The 8,534-nt window shown below is 35.1% G+C and overlaps 1 protein-coding gene and 1 long non-coding RNA gene across 11 annotated transcripts in view; one reads left to right on the forward strand and one right to left on the reverse strand.

The window, feature by feature from the left end:
- The window catches only part of LOC132618112 (uncharacterized), a 36,630-nt gene that overhangs the window by 2,533 nt on the left and 25,563 nt on the right, over positions 1–8,534 (forward strand). For 3 of the 10 annotated variants that reach the window (XR_009573990.1, XM_060333172.1, XM_060333171.1), the window contains exon 2: positions 3,549–3,652. The gene's annotated coding sequence lies outside the window, so the exon portion shown is untranslated. Of the gene's footprint in view, positions 1–3,548; positions 3,653–4,433; positions 5,907–8,534 lie in introns of those variants that run through there. The other 7 variants (XR_009573987.1, XR_009573986.1, XR_009573992.1 and 4 more) reach the window with 4 other exon arrangements.
- On the reverse strand, positions 1,337–7,478 carry LOC132618114 (uncharacterized). The gene is made up of 2 exons (XR_009573994.1): positions 7,159–7,478; positions 1,337–1,994 (listed from the first exon to the last, which is right to left on the reverse strand). It is a non-coding gene; the product is annotated as an uncharacterized LOC132618114 (long non-coding RNA).

An 8,534-nucleotide genomic window follows, 5' to 3' on the forward strand; every position in this document is an offset into this window, starting at 1 on the left:
GAGTTTTATTTTGTTTGACATGCTGAACTGATGTTTTTAACTGAATTGTACTGGACCATTGAGGTCCACGATCCTTACCTAAGTGTGGAATTTGCTTCAGTGATTAGTGTTATTCCTTTAAGTGTGCAAACTTCTGAAATAAGAAAAAGGGGTTGCTACCTTGCTGTTGAGTTTGCTGATTTACTGCTGATTGTGCTAAATAAATGGCAAAACTGCTGGTGTATTAAAGTCTGTCTATTCCCTAAGTGTTTGATCAAGATAGGGATCCTTGAAACGGGGAATATGTAGTCCTTCATGGTCTAACCTTGGTTTCTGAAAACATGTAGAAAGATTATCATTTTCCTTGTCTCTGAACTGTCTTATAAAAAATAGTGAAAAAAATAAAGGGTGATTTGAGTCTGCATGGTTGGGACAATAGGTGCAAGTGTTGTGTGTTTGATTGTTTGGGGGTCCTCTGAGAATTCCTTCAAGGCTATAGGCTTATAGAGTTAAGAATCTGATTTGGTCATTTCCTTGGAGGTAATAAGATTTGGTATAAGCATTTTCCTTTTGCATTTAGTGAACAAATTTAAAAGCCCTCCTAGTTGTAGAAGACCAACTGTGTTTGCATAATTTCACTTTGAATACTGGTAGATACTGTTGGCATGAGGCTTAAAAAGATAAAACATGTATCTCGTTTGAAAGTTTGTTTTTTCTCTTAGAAACTGCCTCTTTGTGTGTTTACTTGTGATGATATCCAAGTCCTGATCAAAGTAGTTCTGCATTGTCTTTCTTACTCAAAAACTTTTTCCATCACCCTGCCTGCTGCCATGTTGCTCTGAACTGCTGCAACTAGATGGTTGCACCTAGGATCTTGAAACTGTTATTAAACAGGTGCTGCACACTGAGATTCTAGCTGTTGCCATGTTTTTTGTTAGAAGCAGGCTGGGCAAGTCCTCTATTGTTGACACTCATTTGGGATAAGATTGTCACTTGCATAGCTTTTGCCTTGCTGCTACTGTTGTGAACTGCTGAACCTGGAGATTCTTGCTGCATTTTAATTACCATTTGAGCATAATAACTTGTGCATTTTTGAAAGGTTCAGCTAGTCTACTATGAACTGTGGCTCTTTGTTGTTTGCTATGAACTATTGCTACTTTGATAAAACAAATGCTACACTTTGAGGGGGAATTAGCTGCCTGCTGGTTTTGTTCTGTAAAAAGAATAGATACTACATTCGATAGGCTTGCCATACCTGTGGTTTAAATGGCCACCATGTTTGGTACATGTTGTTGTCCTTTAAAGAAAACATTGGCTGCACTTGGAGTTATACTAGTGGTTGTTGTATATTGTGTACTGCTGCTCCCCCCCCCCCCCCGGCTGTTATTAGAATTATTTGTTGTTTTTGATCATTAGTCATCATTGCTTTATCCTTAAAAAGAACAAACAGATTGTCACCTTGAGCTGACTCTCACATTATGAGATTGAGCTACAGCCATGTTTGTTGCTTAAGTTTCTTGAAAAAATGAACATATATCACACTTGATAAAGGAATATAGCTGTTCCTATATGTGGCTGCCTGTTACTATCGTTGTTTACTGCAACATACCACCGATGGTTTGCCGTTTATCTGGCTGAATTACTATTGCCATATATCACTTTGAAGGCAAAAGAGACTTATTGTTTGAAACCAAACCTGCATCTGGCGCCATTACTTTGGCTAGACATTGTTTGACTGTTGTTGGCTGTTGCTCAATTGTTATGGGCTCAGTTACTCTTGTTGCTGTTGAAACTCACTTTGTGGCACTTCCCTGTTGCACCTTGTGCTACTTTGCTGTTGTTCGTTGATGCTACCTTGCTGTTACCTACACCGATCTCTGTGGCATTTTGGCTTTGGCTTACTCCATGGCCTCCTATTGATGGAAATAGTGGCTGCCTTTCCAAAGTTTTAGTACCATAGCTGCTGCTGCTACCTAAGGCTGCTACTTGCTTCTGCTTGCTGGTGCTATTTCTTGCTGAAAAATGAACAGATCATTGTATTTAGAAAAAATGAACAGATCCTGTACTTGGTCAAAGATCATTGATTCGAACATGATACTACACTTGGGCCGATGAAGAGTTGTTTAACTTGAGGCCTCGCTTTTAAAAGAACAGATTCCTATACTTGATTTTATTGAACGGAACAAATATTTTACTGAAAAGAACAAATGATACACTACGGATATTTCATTGAAAAGAATAGATACTACTATCAGATATTCTACTGATTTGAATTGATACTTAGCTCGATAATATTTAGTCGGGAAAGGTAATTATCCTTCGGGGGGTAGGATGATTGCTCATTGGTGTCGCGAGGTAGGAATCGACATGCGCCCGGTGAGGCGACTAGAATGACCACCACTAGTTCGTAGCCACACATGCTTCGAGCTCCTTTACCATATTCGGAACCGTCAATCTGAGCCCTTCGTAATCAAAGCTCCCACAGTTTGATGCAAAATGAGGGATAATATATATATATATATATATATGTGTGTGTGTGTGTGTGTGTATATATGTGTGTGTATATATATATATATATGTATGAAAAGAAGTTTTCAATTATTTTTCTTGGTTTCTTACTTCCCCCATCCACAACAAAATGAAGTTTTGAATTTTTTTTTTTGGTTTCTTACTTCCCCCATCCACAACAAAATGAAGGTTTGAATTTTTTTTTTTTGGTTTCTTACTTCCCCCACTCACCCCAAGTATAGGGAGAAAAACTAGTTATAAAGTGGTCAAACTTTAGATGGTCATAACTTTGCGCTCAGATGTCCGTTTTACGCGTTTTTTTTTTTAACTTGTGTATTTTTTCGAGATCTGGTGGGGTTTTTTTTGGATTAAATTGGAATTTTTTTGTATTTTATAAAAGATTAAGAAGTTTAAAAAAAAATACATTTTAAGCCCAATCTTTTTAATCCCAAATTTAATTGGGTTTTGATTTGATGTGATCCCACAAGTCACCTATACTAATTTCATAGTTGACCTTTAGTTAAATCTTACAAGAAACATAGAGTAAAATAGTAATTTCCAGCGAATTCCCTTGGCGACACAACCGAATTACAAATATTTTGAAGCTTCGATTGTTTTGATTCGTAAGTTTTCTATTTCTTTCTCCTTCAAAACCTTGGATTTGGCAAAAACAAGGAAACATTTGTTTTAGGAAATCCGAAACATTGTTAACGAACAACATCTTTTAGATTCATACTGGGTTTTATGTATTTTTTTAACGTTAGGTTTTTGTTTCTCTATATGTGATTGGATCATGGTGCATTTACTATGTAGTGAAGTTGATTAGTCTATTAATCTGCTTTAATTACTAGTTTGTTTTAATTATGAATATGTGATTATTAAGCTATTTTGGAAAAAGGACCGTGTACACTTGTTAGTTCGCAATTTTATAATGTGAGAAATATGCTAGAAATCCACGATAAACATGATCTGCTACACTGAGTAGAAAATTTGCATATTATTGTTCCTTTTTTTTTTTTTTGCTAGATAAAGATTTGATTTTGTTGATCTGCTTTTGGCAGAAAGCTAGCTAGAGGGTGTGATGGGGTTGAGCAAAACTGAAGTGAACTTGAAGAGGTTACTTGTAACTGCACCACAACAGCAAAATCAAGCAAAGCTTATACATGTAAGTGCATAGGTCATTCAAGTTCAACTCTTTACAGAGAATTGATGGTTGCGTTTGCTTATTTTTCTTTTCATTCTTCCCTATGGCTTGGCTGTTTTTTGTTGCATTTGTGTGAGACTTGTTGTGAACATGGTGAGTTTATCAGCTCACTGATTTGATTGTGTTGTTTCTTTTATAGATATAAATTAAGATATTATATACTCGCAAGGGTGGCTCAGTTGGTTGAGCGTGGGGCTTTCATAATGGGGGTTTCAGGTTCGAAACCCCCTGCCTATGACAGCAGGGGATTTGCCTTCTGGGTCGAGCTCGTTACACGGGGCTTGCCTAGTGCGGGTTATATCTCATGTGTAGTTTGCGAGCTATTGCACAGGAGCTGGATTTACCCTGTGCTCACCTAAATGGTAGCGGCTGCGGATTCCCATGTCATCAAAAAAATAATAATTAAGATATTATATTCTTGAACAGATGATTCTAGTCCTTAAAGGCTTAAACTGTCTGTATGGTAACTGTTCAAATAAAGAAGGCTTACACTTTCTGTTCACTGTAACGTGATTGGTTTTTGTAATTTAATTTCATTTTTCGATCTTCGAGTATGGTAAATCTGGTTATCTAATTTGGAAAGGTTGTGCTCGATCTATATCACATGTTATAGTTACACAAAACAAGACGTTTTGAACTATTAAGAGGCTTATTTCTGTGACTTTGATGATATGCTTTGAGAAACTAACTTTGAAACTCGAGGCCTGTATAGATGTACCTAACAAGTTTCTTTGACTAACAGTGGTTTGATGGCTATATGTGTTTGGATTTTCTCTCTCTTCCTCTTGCTAAATTGTGCTATTTAATGGAGCTCATATAATCTGTGTGGAGGTGAGCATTTAAAAGAACACCTTTTTTGTGTTTTGGAAGCTTTGACTATTTGTGCAGCTTCAAGTAAACTAGTAGCTCTGTTGATTCACCAACAGACTGAAGGGCAACGAGGATTTCCATTGTCTGATCCCTGTACGGTTTCATCCTTAAAGAAGGCTGTGTATCTCCATCCTACTTTTGGGGGTTAATATCAGGCAAAGCTACTGAGATTAAGTGGGTCTTTCCTAAAGTAATTTTATATGGACTGTTTGCAAATAGGTGAACCAGTGTGTCTTTGACGGAGAGAGAGGCTCATGGACAACTCTAAAATGTACTCTCCTAGTTTAGTTTATTGTTGGGTAAAACTGTAATGGAATGATAGTGTTCTACCGGTTTAGTATTGGGACTTTAGTTCACTGCTATATAGTATTTTCGTTCTCTAAGGATACATCTTTTTGGACTTCACATGCAAATTTGTATACAACGTTGCACCCACTAGCATGCCTTCAACACATTTACCTGTCCAATTATTGTTCGGAGAAAAACTACTTTTTCTGACCACGACATGAATACATCCTTTAAGTTGGGAAATGGAAGCAACATCAAATTCTGAAGGATAAATGGTTAGAGGGGACGGTCCTAGTGAATGAGTTTCCAGTTCTGTATCAACTAGCCACTGCTAAATACTCCACAATCTCTCAAAACTGGCAAAACAATATCTGGGATATTCAGTTTAGAAGAAATTTTCAAGATTGGGAAATTCCACAGTTGATGAATCTTTTGGCTAAACTAGAGGGATATTCAGTTAATGAAAACATGACCGACACCATTAAATGGAAGGATCGCCTCTATTCAGTCAAAGCAGGGTACTCTCAATTGTGCTCCACTAATGAAATCATAGACAAATGGCCCTGGAAGTACATCTGGAAACAAGGCTCCCCCCAAAGATCATTTGTTTCAGTTGGTTAGCCCTCAATGAAGTTTGTTTGACCCAGGACAACCTCAACAGAAGAAGAATACGTATTGTCAATAGATGCCCCATGTGTCAACAACAACTAGAGTCCAACATACACCTTTTGCTACACTGCCCAGTTGCAGCAGACATATGGTCCATGTTCCTCAGTATTTTTGGTCTAAGTTGGTTTATGCCTCAAAGTACTAAAGAAGCTTATGAATGCTGGTCTGGATGGAAAGTTGATAAAGCCATCAAGAAAGTCTGGCAAATGATACCTGCCTGTATATTTTGGTGTGTTTGGACGGAAAGGAATCGTAGATGTTTTGATGGGTTATCAACTCCCACCTTCACTCTTAAAGCTAGATGTTTTTTATGGTTATATGTTGGCTTAAATTAACCCCTGTAGACTGTCCTATTACTTTCCTGGATTTTGTCAGCTCATTTGCTCTAGCTTAGGCCTCTTTTTGTATTATAGCTGACTCTATGCCCTCTTTTGTACTAATTGCATCTTCTTGATGCCCTTTCTATAAAATCTATTACTTAATCAAAAAAAAAAAAAAAAAAAAAAAAGGAAGTACTCCAATATCACCATATTAGGATAACAGGGCTCAGGATGGCTCATCCACCCACTGAATTTTTTTAATCAGATGTAAGATGGGAGACAGAGTCATAGCAATACCTCCTTGTCTTCCCTAATCTTTTGAACAGACAGGCATCAACTGGTTTTTGGAGTCTCTGGTAGAGCTCTATTTACTTTGGGAAACTGATCTTTTCCCTTTTCGCTATATGTTTTGTGACGTAGTTGTTATTTGTGAAAGTTGATAATCGTGCGTGCACACAGCTGCAAATTGTGGCATAGGTTATTTCTGTGAAAAGCTTTTCAGAAATTCATGGCATATGCAATTGCTTATGTAGGGAATCGTACAATTTTTGTCATCTGAGTTTTTCTTTCAATGGGCATACACATTTATTATTTCCTTTTGTTACATCTCCCACAGTATGTTGCCAAACACTGTGGGACTTATTGAAACAGAATACCAAACACTAAAAGAATGGAAGCAGTAAAGACGGAAAGAAGTAGAAAAAAAATAGAAACTCAAGATTGGAAATACTAATCATATACGCATATTATTAATAACATGAACAATAAGTACTTGAAGGAATAAAAAAGGATGGCAAAAGTAAGTTTACTATACTCCAACAAGCAACACATTTATACACCACAAAAAGCATCAAAATAATACATATATACAGCATTGCGAGTTAGCAACCAGAGAAAAAAAACAATAACCAATTTTACTTTGATAACATAGCATCAGCAAATAATAACCAAGTGAAAGATCAAGTTTGGCATATTAGGGTACAAACTAATCCAAACCATAACCAATTTTACTTTGACAACATAGCACCAGCAAATTATTAACCAAGTTAAATATCAAATTTAGCATATATTAGAGTAAAAAAGAATAAAATCACTGAAAAAAGCCATATCTAATTTTTAAACGTAAAAAAAACAAAGAGCAATAAATCGATCAAATTGAGAAACTTTTGGTGATCAAACCCAAAAGCAAAAAATAATACAGGTGATGATTGTGAAGAATTAAAAAGGACCCAGATGAGAGATAGCAAAAAGAAAGAATCTTGATTGAAATTAAGCTCAAAAACATAAGCAAAATTGTTAAATCAAAGATGAGAAGCATACCAATTTAGCGTTCATATTCTTGTTTCCACTGGTTGCCATAGCTGTAATTGATCTAAATTGGGAAAGGGAAAGTGATTATTTGGTTGTGATTAGAATTTTAGAGTTGAGAAAGAAGAGGGGTTGACGTCAAGCAATTGCAAAACAAAGGACACTCAACCAAACTTTGTTCATGATGAAAATATTCCTTTTTCTTTTATCTCGAAATTTCCTCTCTTTTTTTTCGTATGAATTTTCTATAATTAAATAAGAAACTAATGCAAATTGTGTAGAGTTATTGTTCCACCGTCCGTCGCACCTTCCTCTTTTCTCATCTTCTATATTCTATGTAATAATGTCATTAAAAATAATAATACTAGTAATATAGTATTATTCCCTCTGTCTATTTTTATTTGTCTTGTATATTAAAACTAATTGTCCATTTTGAAAAATCAAAATATAGTTTACCATTTCATATTTGTTTAATTACTCCCACCATTCATTTTACTTGTCCAGTATTCTAAAAATAAATTTTCACTTTTACTTGTCACTTTTAGCATATCAAGATAAGATAATTAATTTTTTTCTGTTTTACCCATAGTATTAATTGCTCACTTCAAATCATTTTTCAAATCCAATAAAAATATGCATCAATTAATTTGGGTACATTGATAAATTATGTACACCATTTATTATTTCTTAAACAGCGTGAAAAGTCCAAAGTGAACAAGTAAAAGTGAATCGAGAGAGTATTAATTATTGGATTGAAAAGCTCAAAGAATTCTTAGTGGTTGCACAACTTTTAAAGTATGTTTTATTGATTTCAATCATTAGATGACTTAGTAATAATAATAAGGGGTGATTAGTAAAATTGTCATTCTATTTACGGCGTTTTAAGAGTGTGTCAAGTTAATACAGGACAAGTAAAACTAAATGGATTAATTTTTTTTTTTTTGTTTTTGTTCCAGCCTATCATTTAACCTCAACTTTAATTTGGTCCCTAACGTTTGATTACGTTTCATTCTTCAACATTTCGGTTTCACATTGAACTGACATTCCAATATCAGTATGTTCACATAGTTTTATTGAGAAAAATTCTGTTTTTTTTTTAAATTTTTATTTTTATTTTTAAACTCTATTTCGTATGTCCAAATTTATTTTAAGACCTTGCGCTGGATAAATAATAAAACAATGGAGACGTAAATCTCTCGCTTTCACATATTCAACCGTCAAGTAAAAGTGAAAATATAATTTATAAACGACAACTGCTAAAAAAACTATTAGTTACACCAATCTGATATTCAAACGAGATTTTGTTTTATATAATCCTTGGTCATACATAAAACTCGACACATGGGGTGGAATTAAAATTACAAACTTGAGGTTGAGGGAGCTTCATA

The sequence above is a fragment of the Lycium barbarum genome, chromosome 11, assembly GCF_019175385.1.
Source record: "Lycium barbarum isolate Lr01 chromosome 11, ASM1917538v2, whole genome shotgun sequence".
In the NCBI taxonomy this organism is placed as follows: domain Eukaryota; kingdom Viridiplantae; phylum Streptophyta; class Magnoliopsida; order Solanales; family Solanaceae; genus Lycium; species Lycium barbarum.